This window comes from Moschus berezovskii, chromosome Y, assembly GCF_049115385.1.
Source record: "Moschus berezovskii isolate FMDL1 chromosome Y, NW_MosBer_1.0, whole genome shotgun sequence".
Lineage (NCBI taxonomy): Eukaryota > Metazoa > Chordata > Mammalia > Artiodactyla > Moschidae > Moschus > Moschus berezovskii.
Window position 1 is genome coordinate 16,935,328 of NC_142489.1, and position 26,781 is coordinate 16,962,108.

A 26,781-nucleotide genomic window follows, 5' to 3' on the forward strand; every position below is an offset into this window, starting at 1 on the left:
CCATGCACTCCAGAAAAGGTAGAAGGTTCCAGCCTCAGTCCAAAATAACTGTTGCATAATGGAGATATGATGCGGTACTGCAAAACAGAAGTAGACATAGCTGTCAAATATTCGTTGGAACTATTTGATTAAGAGCAGCTGCTAGGTGAAACCCCATGAACAATGCTCCACCTAGACTGTGGGAAGGAGAGGGAGATGGGAGGGTGTTCTGAAAGGGAGGCGATATATGTATATCTATGGCTGATTTATTTTGAGTTCTGACAGAATACAGCAAAAATCGGTGAAACAATTAACCTTCAATTAAAAAAAAAAAAAAAAACAATAAGGGAAACAGCAGGTTGATGTTTCACAGTATGCTCCTGTGGTCTAACTGACACTAATGATGGAGAAGAGAAATAATTTCAAGTTTGGACACTTGTATCAGAAACTCTTTGGATGGTAGAACGCTTTAGTATGAATGGCACACTTAAACTTCTGCAGGCTGAAAATACATTCGCTTCTCTAATTTCAGGACTGAAGTCAGCGTTATGACCATCCATATCACCGGTTGCTTTAACATGCTTCTTATAATCTTGGACTATTGAAGATACTGCAGAGACATTTTCATTATCAACTCTTCTTTTGATTCCTACTAAATGTGAGGATAATCTCCTTCAAAATATGGTTATGATAGAACTGAAACTAAAACCAAAGGGGGGAAAATATTTAGAAACGTTTTCAACCAAGATAAATCAGAAAAACAAAGAAAAATGTATCCCTTTAGTCATAAAATGTAAATAGTATCAAATAAGCTCCTTCCATTAGTAGTATTAAAAACTTACATAGTCGTAGAAATTATCATCCTCAAGTAAAATATGTTATAAATCTATGGCAAATATCATTTACATGGCTTTAGGATTTGACGTTTTTCCTTTTATTTATTTATTTTTGTCAAAATATCATTTAAGCCATTTTTTTTTTTTAATCTGGCCAAAGAAATGACAGAGAGAAGACATCACCAAATGTTCAACACTGAAATCAGATTGATTTTATCCTTTCAGTCAAAGGTGAACAAACTCTATACAGACAGCAAAAAGATCAGGAGCTGACTGGCACAGATCATGAATTCCTTGTTGCAAAATTCAGACTGAAATTGAAGAAAGTGGAGGAAACCACTATACCATTCATGTATGACATAAGTCAAATCACTTATGACTATACAGTGGAAGTGAGAAATAGATTTAAGGGACTAGATCTGACAGAGAGTGTGCCTGATAAACTATGGATGGAGGTTCGTGACATTGTACAGGGAACAGGAATCAAGATCATCCTCAAGAAAAAGAAATGCAAAAAAGCAAAATGGCTGTCTGAGGAGGCCTTACAAATAGCTGTGGAAAGAAGGGAAGTGAAAAGCAAAGAAGAAAAGGAAACGTATAGCCATTTGAATGTGGAGTTCCAAAGAGTAGCAAGGAGAAATAAGAAAGACTTCCTCAGTGATCCATGCAAAGAAATAGAGGAAAGCAATAGAATGGGAAAGACTAGCGATATCTGCAAGATAATTAGAGATACTGAGGGAACATTTCATGCCAAGTTGGGCTCAATAAAGGACAGAAATGTTAGGGACCAAAGAGAAGCAGAAGATATTAAGAAGAGGTGGCAAGAATACGCAGAAGAACTGTAGATAAAAGATCTTCAGGACCCAGAAAAATCACGATGGTGTGATCACTCACCTAGAACCAGACATTCTGGAATGTGAAGTCAAGTGGGCCTTAGGAAGCATCACTATGAACAAAGCTAGTGTAGGTGATGGAATTGCAGGTGAGCTATTTCAAATCCTGGAAGATGATGCTATGAAAGTGCTACACTCAATATGTCAGCAAATCTGAAGAACTCAGCAGTGGCCCCGGGACTGGAAAAGGTCAGTTTTCATTCCAATCCCTAAGAAAGGCAATGCCGAAGAATGCTCAAACTACAGCACAATTGCTCTCATCTCACACGCTAATCAAGCGATGCTAGAAAGTGCCTCTAAAACCTACAATGTGACTTGGCCAACAGAGGTCCGTAGAGTCATATCTATGGTGTTTCCAAAGGTATGTACAGATGTCAGAACATCAAGGAATTACTGATTGTGAACTGCTCTGCTGGGGATTGAACTGCAGGAACCCCAATCTAATGAATTGTGAAGAAAATCAACTTTGAAGACTCATTGGAAGGAGTGATGCTGAAAATAAAGCTCTGCAGCTTTGTCCACCTGAGGCAAAGAGCTGACTCATTAGAAAAGACCCTGAGCTTTAGAAAATGTTGAAAGCAGGAGGATCAGTAGGGGAGAGAGGATGAGACGTTTGGATAGGATCAGCGATTCAAAGGACATGATCTCGGGGAAACTATGGGCGACAGTGAGGGACAGAGAGGCCTGATGTGCTAGAGTGCAAGGGGATAGAAAGAGTCAAACATGGCTTAGCGGCCGAAGAACAATAACATTTCAGTTAATAAAATGGGTCTTGCAGGTTGGCAGTTGGTCCCCAAATATCAAAGGAATAGGAGGAAAAGACCACTCTCTCCCCAACAAATGCACATGGAAGAACTTCCAGAAAACAAATTGTGAACACTGTTGACTGGCCTAAGAAACCCAGAAGTCAAACATCTTTTTTTTTCCAAAGGAGGTAGGAAAAAATAAAAGAGACACAAAGAGAGACAAAGTGTTTAGGGGCTGAGGCTGGTCTTGGAGACAATTGTAAACCCTCTCAGATCAGTGAGAGTGGAGAACTCTGGGATGGCATAGAGCAACATAACCACGGGAAAGAAAAACAAAAGCAAATGTGCCTAACTGTAATCACCAGCAGAGAAACATCTCAGATACTCCTGTCCACCATCATTGAGGTGGACCTGGGAGGGATGCCTGGCCTGCATCATCTGCCCTATGATAAGGACCCAACTTTAACGCTCTGAGGATGATCTGACAGAGCTAAGGTGTTGTAGCAACCTAAACCATGGGAACACCAGAGACAAAAATGCAAAAAAGGGCCTTTCTTGAGAGAAGTCTCTATGGCCACATAGTGAAAACAGACACTCACAGAACAAAAGATTGCACATTACAAAATATCAAAGATGTGATAATCAGCTGCCATTTATGACCGTTTCCTCCGCGGAGGCAGTGAGGAATGTTTGCATGAGACAGAGGCAGGAGGCAAGAGGCTGCTGTTATATCAACCCTAGAGACCACATCTCCCACCAAGCTCTGAGCAGGCTGCCAGTTGCTAACTATGTCTTCCTGGGTTCATGATTGGTTCACATAGGCCAGGAGGGTCAAAACATGAGTTCAGCACCCCTCTGGAGACACACGGAATTCTTGCAAATTGTCCTTCTGGCAAAGCCAGCAATGAAGGAAATTTACATGGCTGGAAACAGCCTGGAGTTAAAACTCCCCACCAGGTCCTGCCCACCATTCTATGCAAAGCAAAGAACTCTCTCACCTGAAGAAAAAAAATGGACATTAAGGCTGATTACACCCAGCTTCCAGTGGGTCCAGCCTCTGCCAGATCTCCAAAGTTCCTTGCCCCAGCTATTTAAGAGATAACTGCACCGCACAAACTTGGAGAAAAACAGGTCCCCTTAAGACAGTGGCTTTCCACATATATGCATATATATGCATACTACTTTCTTGGGTTAGTGCAGCAGCTCATTAATCTGACTGCTGCCCTTTCTCACCTCATTAAAGGTGATCTGTTCCTGTAAAGTGCCGGTCTCAGTCTTTTTGTGAACCTTGACTCCTCTAACTCCCTTACCCTACAACAAACCGAGTGGCTGGCACCTGACAGGTACATAAGATGCATGGCCTACCTTGGACAGTACTTTGCCTACCACCCAGTTGCCTGAGCAGTTTGGACCTGGGAAGGAAACAAAGCATATAACGCATCGTGTTCAGTGCCCTTGCAGAGCACCTGAGAGCCTGAGTGGCTTAGACTTGGGAAGGGCATGAGACACAAGGCTCACTTTGGGCAGTGCCCTCGCGGATCACCCAGGAACCTGAGCAGGGTGAACCGAGAAAGTACATGTCACCTATGGCAGTGGCAGGCCCACTGTGGTCCATCTACCTTAAGCACCCCGACCCATATATCACTTTGGCATTTGTTTTCAATGTCCTCCCCCTCACCACTGCACCACTGAGCAAGTGAGGTCATATAAGGGCCTGCTGCCCCCTGGTGTTATGTTGCAAACTAGTCATGCGTAAACTTATGGAAGAAAATTGCAAACTGAGGAAGTAAACATAAGCAAAGAAGGGTGAACCAGCCCAGAAGTGACAGGTGCAAAAAATCGAAACTCTGAAGTTAATGCTGAAAATGTGCATTTCACAGCAACAATAGCTTTTGACAACAAGTCAGTTAGTTAGTCTGTCCTTCAGTTCAGTCACTTAGTAGTATCCGACTCTATGCAACCCAATGAATCGCAGCATCACCAACTCCCGTGGTTTACTCAAACTCGCGTCCCTCGAGCCAGTGATGCCATCCAGCCATCTCATCCTCTGTCATCCCCGCCTCCTCCTGCCCCCAGTCCCTCTAAGCTTCAGATCCTTTACCATTGAGTCAACTCTTCGCAGGATGTGGCCAAAGTATTGGAATTTCAGCTTTAACATCAGTCCTTCCAACGAACACCCTGGACTCATCGCCTTTAGGAAGGACTGGATGGAACTCGTTGCAGTCCAAGGGTTGGAAAAAGAGACCATCTGACACTGATCTGACACCACTAAGCTCACAGAAACTCTAGAGAAATTGTTAGATTATTTTTTATTTTATTCATGTTTTTTTAATTAAATTTTTTTTTGTTCCTTATCATTCCCTTACATTCATTTCTATAACGCACATTACAAGCTTGAGAATTATTTTGGCTTCTGTCGTTTTTCCAGTACTTATAGTAGTTTATATAGATATCAGTTCAGTTCAGTCGCTCAGTCGTGCCTGACTCTTTAGATCATTGTTGAACTCCTGACACCAAGGAACACTAAAAGAGAAGCACACTTAAAAGTTTCCATGCCTACATGGAAATCAAGCCCCGAGCTGAAGCCAGCAATTTCAGTGCAAGTCGACCCACACCTATTCTCCAGCAAAGCAGAGAAATAAATAAATAATAAATAATATTAAAGTGCTACCTGAAGTCATACCAAAGCCACAGACACCGCAAAGCACATTGCAGGACAGTTCATTGCACTTCAGAGAGAAGTGACCCAGGTCTACCTGACAGACCACAGGCACAAGATCCCCCAAACATTAAGCCCTGGAAACTTACTGGTCCAATGCCACCCACAAAGATCAGCTTCCACAGCAAATTGAATCCATAACCCTCCAGCCTGCAGAAAGGGGACCCAAACCGCAGCAATCTAAACAAAATGAAAAGGGAGAGAATTATGCAGCTGCTGAAGGTACATGATAAAAACACACCAAAACAAAGAAAAGAAGAGGGGATAGGAAGTCTTCCTGAAAAGTAATTCAGAATAATGTGAGTAAAGATGACAAACATCTTGAAAGCTAAGTAGAGTTTCTAGTAAATACCCTGGAGGTCCTACTGAGAAGAAATAAACATGTTTACCATGGATCTAGAAGAAGTAAAGAAGAATCAATTGATAATAATCAATGCAATTACTGAGATTAACAACACCCTGGAAGGAACCAACAGTAGAATGACTGAGACAGAGAAACAACTAATTAGGTGGAGTTAGAAAGGAGAAGGCAATGGCACCCCACTCCAGTACTCTTGCCTGGAAAAGCCCATGGACAGAGGAGCCTGGTAGGCTACAGTCCATGGGGTCACGAAGAGTCGGACACGACTGAGTGACTTTACTTTCACTTTTCACTTTCATGCATTGGAGAAGGAAATGGCAACCCACTCCAGTGTTCTTGCCTGGAGAATCCCAGGGATGGAGGAGCCTGGTGGGCTGCCGTCTATGGGGTTGCACAGAGTCGGACACGACTGAGGCGACTTAGCCGCAGCAGCAGCAGAAAGGAGGAAATAAACAAAACACATTGGGGTGTGTAAAAGAAAAAAAGAAAAACATGAAAAGATCTGAGAATTCTGGGACAATATTAAATGTGTTACCATGAGAACGTCCTAATGGACAAGACCAAGAAAAGAAGAAAAGAAAAAAGGGGGGAGGGGGGAAGGGCGCATGAGAAAATTATTGAAGAGATAAAAGTTGAGAACCTCCATTAAATGGGGAAAGAAATAGCTCCCTGAGTCCCAACACACCAGACTGTTCCAAAAAGGATGAACCCAAAGTAAAATACCCCACAACAAATATTTTTAATCAAACACTGCAAATTTAAATAGAAAAAACAAGCAATAAAAGCAGCAAGAGGAAAGATATAAATATCATACGAGTGGATCCCCATCAAGATAGCAGCTGCTCTTTCGATAGAAACTCTTCAGGCCAGTAGAGGATGGTAGAACATTCTCAAAAGGATGGATGAGCCAAACCTAACACCAACAAGGATCTCATTCAGATATGAAGGAGAAACCAAATGGTTTAAGAAAACTTTAAGCATTCATTAACATGAAACTGCCAACCTCTCAAAGATGCTGTTAAACTGGGACACTGAGTTCATATGTCATCAGATTTGGAAAAGTCGTCAGTGGCCATGAGGTTGGAAAAGGTCAGTTTTCATTCCAACAACAAAGGATGGTAATGCCAAAGAATGTTCAAACAAGCATGCTCTGTTGCTCCTTTCACATGCTGGCTGCGTAAAACTCAAAATTCTTCAGAAGAACATAAACCAAGAACTTCCAGATGTGAAAGCTAGACTTGGAAACAATAGACGAACCAGAGAACAATTAGGAAACATTTATTGGATCCCAGAGGAAACAAGGGAATTTCAAAAAAAAAAAAAAAAACATTTACTTCTGATTCACTGACTCCACTAAAGACATTGGCTGTGTGTATCAAAGTAAACTGTGAACAGTTTGAAAGAGACTGGAGTCACAGACCTTCTTACTGCCACCTGAGAAATGTGTATGCAGCACAAGATGCAAGAGTTGGAACATGACATGGAACAATTGACCACTTTAAACCTGGGAAAGGTGAGGAAGAAGACTGCACATTATCACTCTGCTCATGTGAGATATATGCAGACTATACTCTTCAAAATGTCAGGCTGGATGAATAATAAACTGGAATCAAGGTTTCTGGGATAATCTTCAACTCCCTTAGATATGCAGATGACAACACTGTAAAACGAGAAAGTGAAGGGGAACGAAAGAGCGTCTCGATGAGGATGAGTGAGGAGAGTAGAAACCTTGCTGAGAACTCAACATTCAAAAGACCAACACAGGGTGCCTGCGCCCATCACTACTTGGCAGAAAGAAGGTGGAAGCGTGGAATCAGTGGCAGACTTAATTTTCTTGGGCTCCAATATCACTGTGAATGGTGACTGCAGGCATGAAATTAACAGACACTTGCTTCTTGGAGGAAAAGCTATGACAAACCTAGACCTTGTGTTCAAAAGAATTGACATGAGCTTATTAACAAAAATCTCCTCAGTCAAAAACCTCTGTATAGATGTGAGAATTGTAATCTAAAGAAGGCTGAGAGCTGAAGAACTGATGCCTTCCAACTGTGATGCTGGAGAAAGCTCTTAGGGGTCCCTTGGACTGCAGGGAGATCAAACCAATCAATCCTCAAGGAAACCAAACCTGAATATACTTTTGAAGCACTAATGCTGAAGCTGAAACTCGAGGACTTTGCCAAACTGATGATGAGAGCCAACTTTGGAAAATAGCATGACACTGGGAAAGATTGAGGACAGGAGGAGAAGGGGGTGACAGAGGGTGAAAAGGTTGGACGGCATCACCAGTTCAATGGACATGTGTTAGAGCAAACTATGGGAAACAGTGAAAGAGAGGGAGGCCTGGTGTGTTGAAGTCCAGGGAGTGACAAAAGAGTTGGACATGACTGAATGCCTGAACAACATCAATCAAAATATCTCAAAATACTTCTTAAATCACTCTAAATGTTATTGAGTAAAATAAATAGCAACAACAACAAAACCCACACTTTAAGGTTTTGTGGGAAGATGGGAAAATGGATATTTATTTCTTCACAATGCAAAGATAGACTGTCAAAGAGACAAATCTTACAATTGAATAGGTTCTCAACATTCCAATGTAAGGAACATTTTATGCAAACAATAAGCAATAGAGTGTCATAGTTACTATACTAATAGTAGACCCAACAGTCTTTAAATAAAAAATAGGATGAAACAAATGGCATTAAATATATTCAGCTTAGTCACACAGTCATATCTGATTCTGCCGCCCCATGGATTGCAGCATCCCAGGCTTCCCTGTCCAAAACCAACTCCCAGTGTTTTCTCAAACTCCTGTCCATTAAGTTGGCAGTGACATCCAACCGTACATCCTCTGTTGCCCCCTTCTCCTCTTGCTTTCAATCTTTCCCAGCAACAGAGTTTTTCCAAATGAGTCAGTTCTTCACATCAGGTGGCCAAATATTGGAGTCGCAGCTTCAGCATCAGTCATTCCAGTGATTATATTAATTATATATTTTCATATTATCTTTATATTTATGATATAGTGGTATATCACACACACACACACACTCGTAAGTTCACATCATCAAAGAGTTACAGTTACCTAATATTTGAATGGTTTCTCTGCCTTTAGGCTAACATGAAGGGTAAAACCTGAAAAACATGAGCAAGGATTATAGTCCAAGAATAAACATCCTGCAATAAATATTCAAATCATTCAAGAAGAAGATAAGACACCCTAAGGGAAGAGAAAACGACAATAAACGGCAATACAAAGCAGTGGACTCAACACAGATGTGCAGAGCATTCCACTCCAAAAGAACAGAAAAATACACATCTATCTCAACTGCACATGGAATAATCTCCAGAACATTCCTGATAATTGGGTTTATACTAAGCCGTGGAATCTCCATTAATTATGCAAATCATACTAAATGTGGTATCTGGCATCCAAACCGTGTAAATTGAAATCAACAATGGGAGGAAAATTTGAGAAATGTAATGTGTGGAAAATTAAAAAACACATTCTCAAGGGCTCGATGAGGCAAAGAATAACCCACATGGGGAAAAAGAACATATTCTGAGGTGACTCAAAGAGAAAACACAAGGTAGCAGGTCATCAGAATGGAAAACCCATATTTACTTAAGCTTACATAAAATGAAAGCTCTCCCATCCTAGGAACTAGTTAATACCTTCTTCAGAAGCTGAAAACAAAAATCTTAATTCACAGCAAGGAGAAAGAGGAAATCAGCAAATATTGGTATGGGTATGAGGTAATGTAAATAGTAAAAGAATAGAGAAAATTGAACAAAAAATATAATTAGTAAAAAGAATATTAGGTAAACTAAAACAAAAAGAGAAGATTTAAGTACTGAAATGAGAATGAATAAGATGTCATTTCTCTTAAACATACTAAATAAAGAGGAATTTTTGATATTTAGGACAGATATTTCTGTCAACAAAAGTCTCAAGCTTTGTGAAGCAGTCAAATTGCTGGAATGAAGAAGAGACTAAAACAATTTTAAAAACTGGAAATAAATGAAAAGATTCATTAGAAAAAGAGGTAGAACTGATTATCCCACTCTTTGTAAATAAGCCCAGAGAACCAGACATTTTTTATGCTGTACTATCCTGGGTGTGCATTGGAAGGACTGATGCTAAAGCTGAAACTCCAATACTTTGACCACCTCATGCGACGAGTTGACTCACTGGAAAAGAGTCTGATGCTAGGAGGGATTGGGGGTGGGAGGAGACGGGGACGTCAGAGAATGAGATGGCTGGATGGCATCACCGACTCGATGGACATGAGTTTGAGTGAACTCCGGGAGTTGGTGATGGACAGGGAGGCCTGGCGTGCTGTGATTCGTGGGGTCGCAAAGAGTCGGACACGACTGAGTGACTGAACTGAACTGAACTGATACTGATTTTTTGCTGAGCACGTCGTTGGTTATAAATGAAAGGAACACATGTACTATACATGTACATATATGTATATATATATATATGTAATATGACACTCATATTATATGTAATGTATTAATGATATAATAACATATATACTATTATACATTATTAATATAATTGTTTACATATATTATAGTGTATACTTTGTATTGTAATGTATGTATATATATAGATTATATACATATATATTTAAGCAACCCGCTAAAGTGATATTTCATGTGTTAAGTGACTACAACCTGTCTGACACTATGCATCACACAGACTGTCGCCCATCAGGTATTCTCAATCAACTGAATTCTCAAGGCGAGGAAATAGGAATGGGTTTTTATGATCAGTTCCAGGAGATCGTCCCAACACTTGGATCGAACCTGCATCTCTTATAACTTCTGCGTTAGAAGGCAGGATACTTACTACTAGTTCAACCTGGACAACCATATATATACAGCTACACATATACATGCATATGTATATGTTGAAAGTTTACGTATGTTATCTTGCTGTATATAGGTAGCAGTATATATTTTGCGGAAGGTATACAATGGCAGGTATGTCCTTGCAATTAAGGACTTGTATCAAGAGAGCTGGACTGTGAAGAAAGCTGATCACCGAAGTACTGATGCTTTTGAACCGTGGTGTCTTGAGAGTCCCCTGGACTGAAAGGAGATCCAACCAGTCCATTCTAAAAGAGATCAATCCTGGGTGTTCATTGGAAGGACTGATGCTAAAGCTGAAACTCTAATACTTTGGCCACTTCACGCGACGAGTTGATACTGGAAAAGACTCTGATGCTGGGAGGGGTTGGGGGCTGGAGGAGACTGGGGCAACAGAGAATGAGATGGCTGGATGGCATCACCGACTCGATGGGCATGAGTTTGTGTGAACTCTGGGAGCTGGTGATGGACAGGGAGGCCTGGCATGCTGTGATTCATGGGGTCGCAAAGAGTCGGACACGACTGAACGACTGAACTGATCAAGTCCTTAGTTACTGCAGCTGCCACCAGTGTTGCCTGAAGGACTGACTTGACACAGAAAGAATAGATCCTGGCCCTAGTTAAGGTGCTTATCAAAGGACTTATTTCAAGGAGCCCAGATTTTTGCATCTTCCCATAGGTTAAAAAAAACCTCAATCCATTCACTTGAGGTGTCCAGATTTTATTCATTAACCATAATATTCGGACATTCTCCCTACCTGATCATTGTACCAAAACTTCTGTAAAACCTGGCTCCACCTATCCTTGTTCAGAGCAGTCTTTTTGCAATACCTGAGAAGTTGCTCCTCATGATAAAATCCTTCTTAGGATGAAAGTCCTGCTGAAGAAAACATAATTCTCCACTTTTAGGCTGTGCATTTTTCGCAGTCAGTAGCACACATTCTAGTATTGCGATGTAAGGGATTCTTGTACAGCACCTCAGTTTTAACCTATGCTTACTAACTCCTACTTACCATAGTTCTGAAAGTCAAAGGTCTGCTGTTACTTATTAAAACTTGAGGGGATTCATGGCTTCATAAATTGGTGACATCGCTTTATGAAATCATATCCCCATATTTGTTTGCTTTATTTGAGGAACCCCTTCTTTACGTTTAGAAACAATGACAAATTAGTGAAGTGAAGGGACACTTAAGTGTAGAGTCTGAATTTATTCAGGCTAACGTAGTTCTGCATTTTAAGTTTGTTTGTTTGTTTTTGCTAAGTCTGTACATACTAAAGCAGTCCTGGGTACACGTCTTACTTGACATGCCCTGGATGCTTTATTTCTCACTTGCACAAGTTGGCCAAGGACTGATTTTCTTTCTTCAATTGAAACAAAATGCTTAAAATTTGGAGTATAATTAGCTTACAATGTTGTGTTAGTTTCTGCGGCCCAGCAAAATAAATGAGTTATTAGTAAATATAGCTGAGCCTCCCTTTTGAGCAGTCCTCCCATCTCCCTCTTGAGCCTCATCTCCTATCCTACAACCCACTGCACTAGAGCTCTCCATAGCACTAGCTATCTACTACGTACTTAGTATTTTACACATGTCTGGGCATTTTGTCAATGTATTCCATTCTCTCCTTCTGACACTCTGTCCACAAGTCTGCTTTCTATGACTGCATCTCTTTCTACCCTTCAAATGGGTTCTTCAGTAGCTGTTTTCTAAATTCCACTTATATATATTAATATGCAATATTGGTCTTTCTTGTTTTTAATTCTTTCACTGTGTAATAGGCTTAGATTCATCTGCAACTCTACAAATAAACCAACTTTCTCCCTTTTTAAGGGTGAGTAATTTTCCATCCTATATATGGATTTTTATATATTTATTCATTCTTTGATGGACACTGAGGTTGCTTCCCTTTATTGGCCATTCTAAATAGTGTGGCAATGGTTACTGGCATAGCATGTATTTTTTGTTTAAGGTTTCCTTTTAGTGTTTGGCAAACAGTGGGACTGTTGGGTTATGGGGTTTCTTTTTTTCTTCACACCTTCTCCTTCATGTATTAGTATGCAATCATATACATATATATGCTCGTATATATTTACTTCTTTATTTGGTTGCAACAAACCTCAGTCACTGCATGTGGAATCTAATTACAGGACCAGAAATCAAACCTGGTACCACTGTATTGGGATCATGGTGTCTTAGCCACTGGACCTACAGGGCAGTCCCCTGTTGTAGTTTTTGTTTTTTTTAATGACGGCCATTTTGAATGGTGCAAGGTCATACGTCATTGTAGTTTTGATTTGTGTGCTTTTGTTAAATTGAGGTAGTTTTTTCTATGTTCAATTGTTGGAGAGTTTCTATCACAAATGATTGTTGAATTATATGAAAGATTTTTCAGTATCTATTGAGGTGATCATATGGTTTCAAACGTTCAATAGGGGACAGGAGTGCAAATGTAGGAAGTCAAGAAACACCTGGAGTAACAGGCACATTTGGCCTTGGAGTACAGAATGAAACAGGGCAATGACTCATAGAGTTTGGCCAAGAGAATGTATTGGTCATAGCAAACAGCCTCTTCAAACATCACAAGAGAAGACTCTACACATGGAAATCACCAGACAGTAGGCATTGAAATCAGAGTGGTTATCTTCTTTGCAGTCAAAGATGGAGAAGGTCTATACAGTCAGCCTAAGCAAGACCAGGAGTAGACTGTGGCTCAGATCTTGAAATCCTTATTGCCAAATTCAGACTTAAATTGAAGAAAGTAGGGAAAACCTCTCCACCATGCAGGTATGACATAAATCACCTCCCATATGATTATATAGTGGAAGTGAGAACTAGATTTAAGGGGCTAGATCTGATAGACAGAGTGTCGGATAAACCATCCCCATGGAAAAGAAATGCAAAAAAAAAAAGACTGTCTAATGAGGACTTACAAATAGCTGTGAAAAGAAGAGAAGCAAAAAGCATAAGAGAAAATGAAAAATAAAAGCATCTGAATACAGAGTTCCAAAGAATAGCAAGGAGAGATAAGAAAGCCTTCCTCAGCAGTCAATGCAAAGAAAGAGAGGAAAGCAATAGAATGGGAAAGACTAGAATTCTCTTCAAGCAAATTAGAGAACCTATGGGAAGATTTCATGCAAAGATGGGGTCAATAAAGGACAGAAATGGTATGGACCTAACAGAAGCAAAAGATATTATGAAGAGGTAGCAAGAATACACAGAACATTACAAGAAAGATCTTCATGACCCAGATAATTACGGTGGCGTGATCACTCACCTAGAGCCAGACATCCCGGAATGTGAAGTCAAGTGGTTCTTAGAAAGCATCACTAAGAATAAAGCTAGCGGAGGTGAGGGAATCCCAGTTGAGCTATTGCAAATAATGAAATTTGATGCTTTAATAATGCTGCACTCAATATGCCAGGAAATTTGAAAAACTCAGCAGTGGCCACAGGACTGGAAAATGTCAGTCTTCATTCCAATCCCCAAGAAAAGGAATGCCAAAGAATGCTCAAACAACCGCACAATTGCACTCATCTCACACGCTAGTAAAGCCATAATCAAAATTCCCCAAGCCAGGCTTCAGCAATATGTCAACCGTGAACTCCCAGATGTTCAAGCAGGTTTTAGAAAAGGCAGAGGCATCAGAAATCAAACTGACAGAATTCGCTGCAAGAGAGTTCCAGAAAAATATCTATTTCTGCTTCATTGACTAAGCCAAATCCTTTGACTGTGTGCATCACAATAAACTGTGGAACATTCTGAAAAGATGGGAATCCCAGACCACCTGGCCTGCCTCTTGAGAAACCTGTATGCAGGTCAGGAAGAGACAGTTAGAACTGGTCATAGAACAACAGACTTGTTCCAAATAGGAAAAGGAATACGTCAAGGTTGTATCTTATCACCATGCTTATTTAAATTATATGCAGAGTACATCATGAAGAACACTTGGCATGAAAAAGCACAAGCTGAAATCAAGATTGACGGGAGAAAAATCAATAACCTCAGATATGCAGATGACACTACGCTTATGGCAGAAAGTGAAGAGGAACTCAAAAGCCTCTTGATGAAAGTGAAAGAGGAGATTGATAATATTGGCTTGAAGCTCGACATTCAGAAAATGAAGATCATGGTATCTGGTTCCATCACTTCACGGGAAATAGATGGAAAAACAGTGGAAACAGTGTCAGACTCTATTTTTAGGGGGCTCTCAAATCACTGCAGATACTTATTGCAGCCAGGAAATTGAAAGACACTTACTCTTTGAAAGGAGATTTATGACCAACCTAGATAGCATATTAAAAAGCACAGACATTACTTTGACAACCAGTCTGTCTGGTCAAGGCTATGGTTTTTCCCGTGGTCATGTATGGATGGGAGGGTTGGACTGTGAAGAAAGCTCATCACTGAAGAATTGATGCTTTTGAACTGTGGTGCTGGAGAAGACTCTTGAGAGTCCCTTGGACTGCAAGGAGATCGAACCAGTCCATTCTAAAGGAGATCAATCCCGGGTGTTCATTGGAAGGGCTGATGCTAAAGCTGAAACTCTAATACTTTGGCCACCTCATGCGATGAGTTGACTCACTGAAAAAGACTCTGATGATGGGAGGGATTGCGGGCAGGCGGAGAAGGGGACAACGGAGATTGAGATGGCTGGATGGCATCACTAACTCGATGGACATGAGTGAACTTGGGAGTTGGTGACGGACAGGGCTGCCTGGCGTTCTGTGATTCATGGGGTCACAAAGAGTCGGACACGACTGAGCGACTGAACTGTACTGAACTGAACTAATCCATTCTGACCGCTTTGAGATGGTTCCCCATTGCTAACTTCAATATTTAAAACGTGGGTGACCAATTTTCCAAGTGTCATTTGTTTAAGAGATTGTCTTTTTTCCATTGTATATACGCTCTTCCCTTGTCAAAGAGAAGTTGTACATAGGTGTGTAACTTTACATCTGGGCTTTCTATTTTAATCCATTGATCTATATGTCTGTCTTTGTGCCGTTACCATACTGTCTTTTTTATTACAGCATTGTAGTATAGCCTGAAGTCAAGCAGGTTCATTCCTCCAAGTCCATTCTTCTTTCTCAAGATCACTTTGGATATTAAAGGTTTTTGTCATTTCCATATAAACTGGTTTTCTTTTTGTCAAGGATGCTTTAAATGTCTTACTTCTCATCTGAGGCAATGGCGGGGAGTGGGGAGCGTGGCTTGGCCCAGGGCCAGCCAGGGGTTGAGCGTGCTGTGGCCACACTTTGCTCTAGTTGGATCCAATTACTGTACTGCACCGCGCTGCACAGGGCTGACGGGCGGGCGCTCACTCCCAGTGCTGCAGGCCACCGCCCGCGAGGAAGCAGGGGCAGCTGCTTTGCAGCACCCTCCGGGCAGACCTGCCTCCGGAGATGGCCAGCTGGGGCTCCGGCTAATCGCGACGGCACAGGGCCGATTGAGGCCGTGGCGGATGCAGCGGGTGGTGCAGGCTGGCCTGAGGGCTTCTCTTCGCCCGCATCTCTTTGGTAGTACAGAAAGCTTCTTACTTGCATCCTAAAAAAAACTGTCCAGGCAACAAAGCATGTCCAGTGCGGCCGCCACACACGATTATTCTTTAGGATGTCAACAAGTCATTTTGCCCAGCGAATGGTAGCCCTGGAATGTACTTGACATCATAAAGACCCATACTGTCACCTCTAGGGGAAGTCCCCAAGAAATTCAGATGTTTGCTAGGAGGAAAGCGCTCACTTTATGAGACCCTGTTCAATAACGTCCATCTTCATCTCTCTAAGGCCACACTGATTGACACAGGCCATTGGCAGTGTTTCTCCTCTATACCTGGCTTCTCAGCCACCGTATTCAGGCCTTCACTGTGTTCTCTTTCACCTTTCACCATGATGTAGATGTGATACCTTGCCGAAAATCCCTCCTTGAAAATTAGGTTATATTTAAGTGTCTGTCCTCATGCGGGTCGGTCATTCCACTTTCCTTCGACAAGGTGGGCTTAAAGTACGCTGAAGACCATTTCATTCTGGACCACCTATCAGTAGACTTCCGTCCCACATCTTTTTCTCAGTGCTCATATAGCTCTCGTCAGGTTCCAGTGTGGAACACCTGTCTTCAGACGTTGAGAATACCCTGTATAAACGTGTCCTTGCTCCACGTGGAACTATCTTTTTCGATTTTTTAGACACACTGTGATTTGCTCCAGAGGCCCTGAGCAACCCTATATATATATATATATATATACTTCTCCGCAGGGGGACATACCCTTATGATTTATGATGTCAGCAAGTCACTTCCCCAGGCAATGGTGGCCCTGGCGGAGCATTGACAGCACATAGCTCCCACCTGACACCTCTAGGAGAGGATGGGTAGAAACTCAGATCGTTGGGTGGGAATCAAAGAGGCATTTTGATGCCGCTAATGAGACCTCGAATCTCACCTGCCATCCACACCACCCCCGCCCTCACTCAACAGGGACGTGTCACATGTCAGGGGTAGTGTGTCTCCTCCAAACCTGGCTTCACAGCCACATTATTCAGGCTTTTATTCTTTTCGCTATCACAAGTCATCATTATCTCATTTTTAATATCTGGCCTCGACTCCCTCCTTGAAAAGTAGGATGTACGAAGTGTCTGTGGAAACGAGAATCATTTCCCCTTCGGAAAAGCTGGCCTTAAGGCACGTTTTCAACTATTTAATTCCTTGCCACCTACAAGAAAACTTCCATCGCGTCACATTTTCGCACTCTTCACGTAGCTCGCCTCAGTATTTTGGTGTCTAGCCTGAAAGCCCTGTCTTCAGGCTGTGAGAATGCACTGTATACATTTGTCCTTGCTCCACTTGGAGCTGTCTTTTGTGATTTTGATAAGGCGCAGCGGTCTGCTCCAGAGACCCTGAGCACTCCTATCTATACAGCTCTCCAGGGGGCCACACCCTTCTGCTGTTTGAGGTCAGCAAGTCTGGTCCGCAGCCAGTGGTGGCCCTGGCTGAGCCTTGGCATCAAAAAGCCCTATGGTGACAACACTATGGGAGGTTCGGGAGAACTTCAGATGGCTTGCCGGGATGATAGAGGCATTTTCCATGACCCCTAGGAGCCCGAGCAACTCACCTGCCATTCTCATCTCTCTAACTCCACACTGATGTGTCACATGGCAGGGGTAGTGTGTCTCCTCCAACGTGGCTTCCCGCCACACTAGTCAGGCTTCCATTCTGTTCTCACTCACCATTCACTATTATCTAGATTTTAAGAACGTGCCTAGAAGCCCACCTTGATAATGAGGCTGTATGGAAGTATCTGTGGGAAGCTGTTGCCAGTTTGAAGGCAGCCAGAGGTCTGCTCAAGAGGCCCTGAGCAACCCTATATATCCTCCTCCCCACGGGGCCACACCCTTATTCTTTTTTTTGTTTTTCTTATTTTAAAGAGTTAAAACAATCTAAGTTTTATTCAACCCGTTTGCTCAGCTGAGTATTTATTCTATACAAAGTTTACAGATTGTACAGTTTCCATATATATTTGAAACCACAGAAAGAAAAAAGTGGGCCCCACAGGTGCAAACATACTGCATCGACCAAGCCAAGTAAAGTCAGATTTGCACTCTGGAAGCTCTCCGCGAGGCCGGGAGGTGGTCGGTTCGAAGGAGAAACGTCAAAACTGTACAAAAATATGGTTTTACTTTCGATTTCACTCTCCGTCCATTCAGTATGATTGCAAGCCTGCCGGGGGGAACAGGCTTCTGGAATCGTCCCCACCCCTGGCGGCAATGCGGACGTCTAGGTACCCAGGGCACTCTGGGACAGCATCCGCTACTTGGTATCTTGTGGAGACGTGAAAGCAGAGACCACGAATATGAAACGTCGATCTAACATGGTAGTTCTCGTCGAAAGGAGGTTCTGCATTTAACAGTGTGCCAACAGAATTTTAACTTATTTAACAAAATGTATTCTAAGTGAACCTAAAAATTACACTTTATACACATAAAAATACTTCTTATTTGTGGTGTAATACTTCGATCCTAACTGCAACTAGGATACCAAAACTGTTTATAAAGTAGGAGTTCTCACCCAGTAACAAGAAGTACTTGTAGAGTCATTTTTCAAAGGGTCAGAAAAACTCATGGCAAACCTGCTAACTTATAACTCAAGATACCATACTGAAGCTAGCCGGGGATTCGCTGATACTGCAAAACAAGCTTTGCCCTAGAGAGAGTGGTTTCCTCCTGCTCACTGGGTAAGAATCAGACTTTTCCAAAAGAGCGAAGGATCAGTTGGTATCTCAGCATGAATCCTAGGCGTCGTTTACTGTGGGGGTATGTCCATCGGTGGCTGATAACCAGAAATATTTCCCCTAAAAGATAAGTCTTCCATTTGATTTAGAATTTTCTATCTCTGAGGCTTTGGGCCCCTTAGAGATAAGGGCACACCGCAGATCTTTCCATTTTTCTCTGTTTGGGGCGGGGGTGGCGAGGTTCGCTAACACCTCTTTCTTTTCTTCTAGAAGGAAAAGAAACAAGGAAAACAAACATAATGTGACACGTTTCTGACACCCAATCTAAGGAAAGACACTTTTCTGTAGAGTACCAGCCAAAGATAACCAAAATCTCGAGGCTCAAAGAGCAGCAGCTCAGAGCTCACCTTTATACTTCTATACGTGTGTGTGTATTGAGTATAAAATAATGATGCTTGGACAAAGGACTTTTGCACTTGTTCATTTTAAGGTTACAGTACTTAAAAACGGCTTGTCATTAAATAGCTTGGCTGTTCTCAAGTCCTGCTTCCCAGCGGGGGCTCCGGGCGAGTCTGGCCCGGGCTGTGAGGTCTGGCACGGTGCAGCCCTGGTGAGGTCGGGCAGCCCGGCCATCAGAACTCATCTATCTTCCTCTGCAGATACTTGAGCATGGAGTCCACGCCCTGTGCTGAGCCCCAGATCTTCTTCAGCACCTCGCACTCCCGCTCGTTGGCCTGCTCCAGCTCCAGCCTCATGTGGCAGCGCACAAGGGCCTTGGATTGCTCCAGCACGACGGGGTTGAAGGACGCAAGCTCTTTGATGCGGACCATGACTTCCTGGGGGAAGGTCCCAGGCCAGAACACCTGGGCGACCAGCCGTTTGCCGCAGGCCTCCTGGGCCGTTCGCTTCCGCCCCCTGAGCAGCATTTCACTCGCGGATGCTCCTCCCATAATCTTGGGGAACATGACGGTGGAACAGCCGTCTGGACTCTATCGGAAGGTGGTATAGGGAGTCTGGAACCACGCCTTGTCGTTGGCCCAGACCACATCACAGAAAGGCAGGATGGATGCTCCTAGCCCAATGGCCGGGCCGTTGACGGCTACGATAATCAGCTTCTTGAACTGAATGATGGTGTTCACGAAGTTTCTGATGGCCTGGGCCATCCTGGTGCTCTTCCTCTTGCGGTCGTCCGTCAGGCACCGTATGAAGTAGCTGAAGTCCAGGCCGCAGCAGAAGACGCTGCCCAGGGCGCTGAGTAGCACCAGCTTGCTGTCGTCGGCCGCGGCCATGCCCAGTGCGCTCTGCAGCTCCTGCATCACCTCTGGGTTGAGCGAGTTGTGCATGGATGACTTGGTGGACAGCACGATGTGGGTGAAGCCATCCTGCTTGTACACTGACAGAAGAGACACTAGGAAATATGCATTGTTCTTTTGATACAAGGCATTGTTGTGTTGTTGGTGCACTATCGTGCCCAGTTGTAGGCTTCTTTGTTATCACAGATTGCTTTGGCCTTTTAACACTATTTAAACCATATTTTTATTTCTTGTACATCTATTTCTACTTTTACGTTGTCTACATATTTTCTGTGCCTGTAGTTGCTGTTGCATCTCTTCCTTTTTAAAAGGTATGAATTTCTATATTAATTGTTATTTTCTGTTATTCTGTGGGGATGTATCCGATCTTCTTGTCAAATTTCCTTTCTTTATTCTTCAGTTGACACTCTTCTCTGGTCGTTTTTTTTGGCTTGAGATTTATTTGATTGGTTCCCTTTATGAATCTGTTGTCCGCTCTGTTGTGTTTATTGATTGAGATCCTTTTAATTTTTTTTTTCTTTTTGCCATTTACCTGTGTTACTTTTTAAAATCTCCTCAATCCCTTCCTATGTTGTTGTGGTTCTCTGAGCATAAGTTGGGCCCTATCTTCTTGGGTGTCAGCACTAAAACCAGGATATTGGGACATCAGAGAATTCCTGTCTACAGTGAATATTATCTGGTGACAGTCTCCATGAATCCCTCCTTCTTAATCTAAGATACATTCCAACCAACGACCTGTGAAACCCAGGGCTGATGCCTCACACCGCACAACAAGTAAGACAGAAACACAAACCAAATCATCAGCAGATAGACTGACTAATGTCAGACTAATCCCATAGACACCTTCAAATGACATGAACAGACATGGTCCCACCATTAGTGAGAGAAGTCTCAACTGCAGACTCAAGAACATAGTTACCTGTATCTCCCACTCCAAAGCCCACACTAGTCACTCAACCAACTTTACCGACTTGGAGTGGAGATGAGGAGCAATAAGAAGTCTGAGAAGAAATGACCGTTAACACAGAAAGTAGGGAAATATGAAGACAGAGAAATATGTTGTGGCAAAGGAATTTGGTTAAAAACTCAAAACGCAATGAAAGAAAGAACGGACAGGGTCCCTACAAAATACTTGGAAGTAATGATATAAAGGTGAGAAAAACATTCCTGAAATAGAATAGGGAGAAGATGAGAAACATTTTTGAAGGGCCTAGAAAAATGAATAAGTAACAACAAATAATTAGCAACGGACATTAATAAAAACTGACATTGGTCTGCTATAGGCTAATACACACTGTTGTACTGCTGAAGCCAACACAACTTTGGGAAGCAATTATCCTCCAATTAAAAAAATGAAGTTTAAATAGAAACACAACCGTTCAATGGCAAAAGAGACCTGACAAAGTTAAATGATACTTATAGGACATTTCAACCAGAGAAGAATATACATTTTTCTAAAGTGAAAATGAAATATCTCCAGGATAAATCACATACTGACTCTCAAATCAAGCGTCAGTAATTTTAATGTAATGGTAATTGTATCATTTAAAAAAAAAAAAACACAATGCTATGGTTTACATACCAGATATGTGGCAGCGACTGTAAAAATCACGAATCCATGTAGGCTAACAAATACACCTATACATGGCCAAGAGATCACTGATGAAATCAGGGAGAAAATAAAAGAAACAATTTTAGAACAAAATAATATTAAAAGCATGATTATCTGAAAGTTCTGGAGCATGCTAAAGCAGTAAGAGAGTGAAGTTGATAAATACTACACATCTCAAGTAATCAACATAATCTTAAATCTAAAGCATTTAGAGAAAGAAGAAAAAGCAGACAAAATTCCCCAAAGTAAATACAAGGGGCAAAAACGATAAAAATGAGAGCAGAAATTAAAGAAAATACATGATGAAAAAAATAGCCAAAATCAATATCTTTAAAAGGGGCCTCTTGGAGAGGAAAAACAAAATAGATAAATCATGGTCCAGACTTATCAAGAAAAAAGGGACATACACTTAAATCAATCAAATTTGACATCACAAAGATTATATTATAAAGGATACCACAGAAATAACAAAGAATCGTAAGAGACTATAGCAAACAACTGTAAATCAATTGCTGGGAGCCAGCAAGGGAAATCCTACACGTGGCAAAAGTCAATTGGGGAAGAGGCCTGACGGGCAAAGGCCAATCAGGACTCGAGGAACCCCCTGGACTTACCTGAGCATCTACCCCAAAGTAAACCGGAGTCTGACTGCCTTCCTATCTTATACCTCTTACCAAGTCCTCTAAAAATTACGGGGGCTTCCCCCCAACCAACTTTCTCTGAAAACATTAATTCAGAGCTGTAGTTAAAAAGTTCTCCTCGACTTAATAGGAGTGTTCTAATCCAAGCCCCTCTGATAGCTTTCTAACCTGCCTGACAAGTTTGCCTGGGCTCTTACAACTACGAATGTGACTGTTTACAGCCTCCCAGCCATGCAAGGACAGAAAGCCTAATATTCTAAAATACAGGAATTTGCTGAAGAAGTTAAAATCATTAGAATAGTACTAAAAAAGATTTCATTGTTGAATCAATGCTTGCTGCAAAGTTTCCATATTTTCTATCTATTGTATCCTTGGAAATATACTAATCACATATAGAGAAAATAAGTAGTATCCTTTGATTTAATCACATCAGATCTTAAGTTAATAAATTCTCTTCTTGTAGCTCACTAAACCCTTGCATTATAGAAATGGAGAAGGCAATGGCAAGCCACTCCATTACTCTTGCCTGGAAAATCCCATGGATGGAGGAGCGTGGTGGGCTTCAGTCCGTGGGGTTGCTAAGGGTTGGACGTGACTGAACAACTTCACTTTCACTTTTCACTTTCACTCATTGGAGAAGGAAATGTCAACCCACTCCAGTGTTCTTGCCTGGAGAATCCCAGGGACGGGGGAGCCAGGTGGGCTTCCGTCTATGGGGTCACACAGAGTCGGACACGACTGAAGTGACTTAGCAGCAGCAGCAACTGTGTCATGTGTCTTTGGAGAATAGCTACTGACTAGGGAAAATACACCTTGAAAAAATATAAGCCTTTTGTAGCTGACTAACGACTCTGTGGACATGAATCTGAGTGAACTCCGGGAGTTGGTGATGGTCAGGGACGCTTGGCATGCTGTTATTCATGGGGTCGCGGAGAGTTGGACACGACTGAGTGGCTGAAGTGAACTGAACTGAACCTTTGTTAGGAGAGAGGACCATAAACTGTTAGCAGGCCTCCTGGCCAGAAGATGATGTAAACCACCTAAAGCTTTTGTATATCATGAGATATACAAAAATAAGCCCTGATCCTAATAAGGGTCAAGATTGCTGACCCTGCGTGATTTTGGCATGACTCTATACCTCCCTCTCTCTATTTTTTATGTGCACAACTTAGGGAATAAAAGCAGAACTGGAAAATAAAGTTTTGGGCCTTGCTCACTGAAGCTTGGTCTCCCCATGTTGTTTTTTCTCCTTTTCTCTCTTCTCCTTTTTCCGTTTGTGATCCTTGAAGTGCTGGGCCCTCTGCGTTGACTTCTCTGCCTGGTCTTCTAAGACCCACTTGAGGGGGTGCCCTGGTGGGGTGCCTCCAGTGATTCAAGAGGGCGCCTGCGACCTAGGTAAACAGAGCAAACCCCGTGCTGGGGCTTTATTGATTTCCTGTGTAAACCAAGGAATTATCAGCCTCTGTCTCTCTCTCTCTCTCTCGCTGACACCAATGTCGTTCATCCTGAGGATACCCTGGGTACATATCGAGGCAGGTCCCCGATAGTCAATAAAATTTAGGGTCTTGAATCCATGGATCAATGCTCACAAGTTCAACAAAGAAGAAACAGAGATTATTAACCCAACAATGTAAGCACCAATATTGAAACTATGATGAAAATTTTCCAGTTGATAAAATTAAGGCAGATGGATTCACATGGAAATTTTACGAACCAGTCAGAAAATGGCTAAGACATGGACTTCTGAAACTCTTCTAAAATTCTAGAGTGGAAGAAAATCCCACACACTCTCCTAAAAGGTCACCATCACTCCGATGCCAACACCAACATACCAGAGAAAAGGAAAGTTAGACCTATATCACATGGAAGAAAAAAGGCAAATATCCTTACCAAAGCATGAGCAAAAAAGTCCACCAATAGCTTAAAAGGATTGAAGACCATTACTAAGTGGGGGGTATATTGCAGGTACAGAAACAACTTCAGAAGCTGCATATCAGTGGACCAGTCATTTCACTTCAGTCGCTCAGTCATATCCGAATCTTTGTGACCCTATGAATGAGAGCCTGCTAGGCTTCCCTGTCCATCACAACTCCCGGAGTTCACTCAACTCATGTCCATGGAGGTGATGATGCCTTCCAGCCCTCTCATCCTCTGTCTCCCCTTATCCCCTTGAACCCAACCCCTCACAGCATCAGGGTCTTTTTCAATGAGTCAGCTCTTCCCAGCAGGTGGCCAAAGTATTGGAGTTTCAGCTTCAGCATCAGTCCTTCCAATGAGCACCCAGTACTGATCTCCTTTAGAATGGAATGGATGGATATCCTTGCAGTCCAAGAAACTCTAAAGAGGTGTCTCCAACACCACAGTTCAAAAGCATCAATTCTTTGGCGCTCAGCTTTCTTCACAGTCCAACTCCCACATCCGTACATGACCACTGGAAAAACCATATCCTTGACTAGACGGACCTTTATGGGCAAAGTAATGTCTCTGCTTTTTAATATGCTATCTAGGTTGGTCAAAGTTTTCCTTCCAAAGAGTAAGCGTCTTTTAATTTCATGGGTGCAATCACCATCTTCAGTGATTTTGGAGCCTCAAAAAATAAAGTCTGAAACTGTTTCCACTGTTTCCCCATCTATTTCCCATTAAGTGATGGGACCAGATGCCATGATATTATCTTTCTGAATGTTGAGCTTTAAGCCAACTTTTTCACTCTCCTCTTTCACTTTCATCAAGAGGCTTTTTAGTTCCTCTTCACATTCTGCTGTACGGGTGCTGTCTTCTGCATATCTGAGGTTATTGATATTTCTCCCGGCAATTTCATTCCAGCTTGTGCTTCTTCCAGCCCTGCATTTCTCATACGTGCTCATCATATAAGTTAAATAAGCAAGATGACAATATACAGCCATGACATACTCCTTTTCCTATTTGAAATCAGTCTGTTGTTCCGTGTGCAGTTCTGAGTGTTTCTTCTTGACTTTCAAGTAGACTTTTTAAGAGACAGGTCTGGTGTTCCCATCTCTTTCAGAATGTTCCACAGTATATTGTGATATACACAGTCAAAGGCTTTGGCATCATCAATAAAGCAGAAATAGATACTTTTCTGGAACTCTCTTGCTCTTTTGATGATCCAGCCTATGTTGACAATTTGACCTCTGGTTCCTCTACCTTTTTATAACCAGCTTGTGCATCTGGAAGTTCACAGTTCACGACTTGCTGAAGCCTGGCTTGGAGAATTTTGAGGATTACTTTACTAGCGTGTGAGTTTAGTGCAATTGTGTGGTAGTTTGAGCATTCCTTGGCTTTGCTGTTCTTTGGGATTGGAATGAAAACTGACTTTTTCCAGTCCTATGGCCACTGCTGAGTTTTTCAAATTTCCTGGCATATTGAGTGCGGCATTATTAAAGCATCAAATTTCATTATTTGCAATAGCTCAACTGGGATTCCATCACCTCTGTTAGCTTTATTCTAAGTGATGCTTTCTAAGAATCACTTGACTTCACATTCCGGGATGTCTGGCTCTAGGTGAGTGATCACGCCACCGTAATTATCTGGGTCATGAAGATCTTTCTTGTACTGTTCTGTGTATTCTTGCTACCTCTTCATAATGTCTTCTGTTTCTGTTAGGTCCATACCATTTCTGTCCTTTATTGACCCCATCTTTGCATGAAATCTTCCCGTAGGTTCTCTAATTTGCTTGAAGAGATTTCTAGTCTTTTCCATTCTATTGCTTTTCTCTCTTTCTTTGCATTGACTGCTGAGGAAGGCTTTCTTATCTCTCCTTGCTATTCTTTGGAACTCTGTATTCGGATGCTTTTATCTTTCATTTTATCTTTTGCTTTTCTCGTCTCTTCTTTTCACAGCTATTTGTAAGACCTCATCAGACAGTCATTTTGTTTTTTTGCATTTCTTTTCCATGGGGATGGTTTATCCGACACTCTGTCTATCAGATCTAGCCCCTTAAATCTAGTTCTCACTTCCACTGTATAATCATATGGGAGGTGATTTATGTCATACCTGCATGGTGGAGAGGTTTTCCCTACTTTCTTCAATTTAAGTCTGAATTTGGCAATAAGGATTTCAAGATCTGAGCCACAGTCAGCTCCTGGCCTTGCTTAGGATGACTGTATAGACCTTCTCCATCTTTGGCTGCAAAGAATATAATCACTCTGATTTCAGTGCTGTCTGTCTGATGATGTCCATGTGTAGATGTTCATGTCTTGTGATGTTTGAAGAGGCTGTTTGCTATGACCAATGCATTCTCTTGGCCAAACTCTATGAGTCATTGCCCTGTTTCATTCTATACTCCAAGGCCAAATGTGCCTGTTACTTCAGGTGTTTCTTAACTTCCTACTTTTACACTCCAGTCCCCTATTGAACGATTGAAACCATATGATCACCTCAATAGATGCTGTAAAATCTTTCATATAATTCAACAATCATTTGTAATAGAAACTCTCCAATAATTCAACATAGCAAAAACTATCTCAATTTAACAAAAGCATACAAATCAAAACTACAATGACGTATCACTTTGCACCATTCCAAATGGCCATCATCAAAAAAATAAATAAATAAACTACAACAGGGGA

At 41.9% G+C, this 26,781-nt stretch overlaps 1 pseudogene; it reads right to left on the reverse strand.

Annotated features, from left to right (window-relative positions):
* Window positions 1-19,261: 19,261 nt before the first annotated feature.
* Window positions 19,262-26,212, reverse strand: LOC129557901 (chromodomain Y-like protein pseudogene; annotated as a pseudogene).
* Window positions 26,213-26,781: the final 569 nt, after the last annotated feature.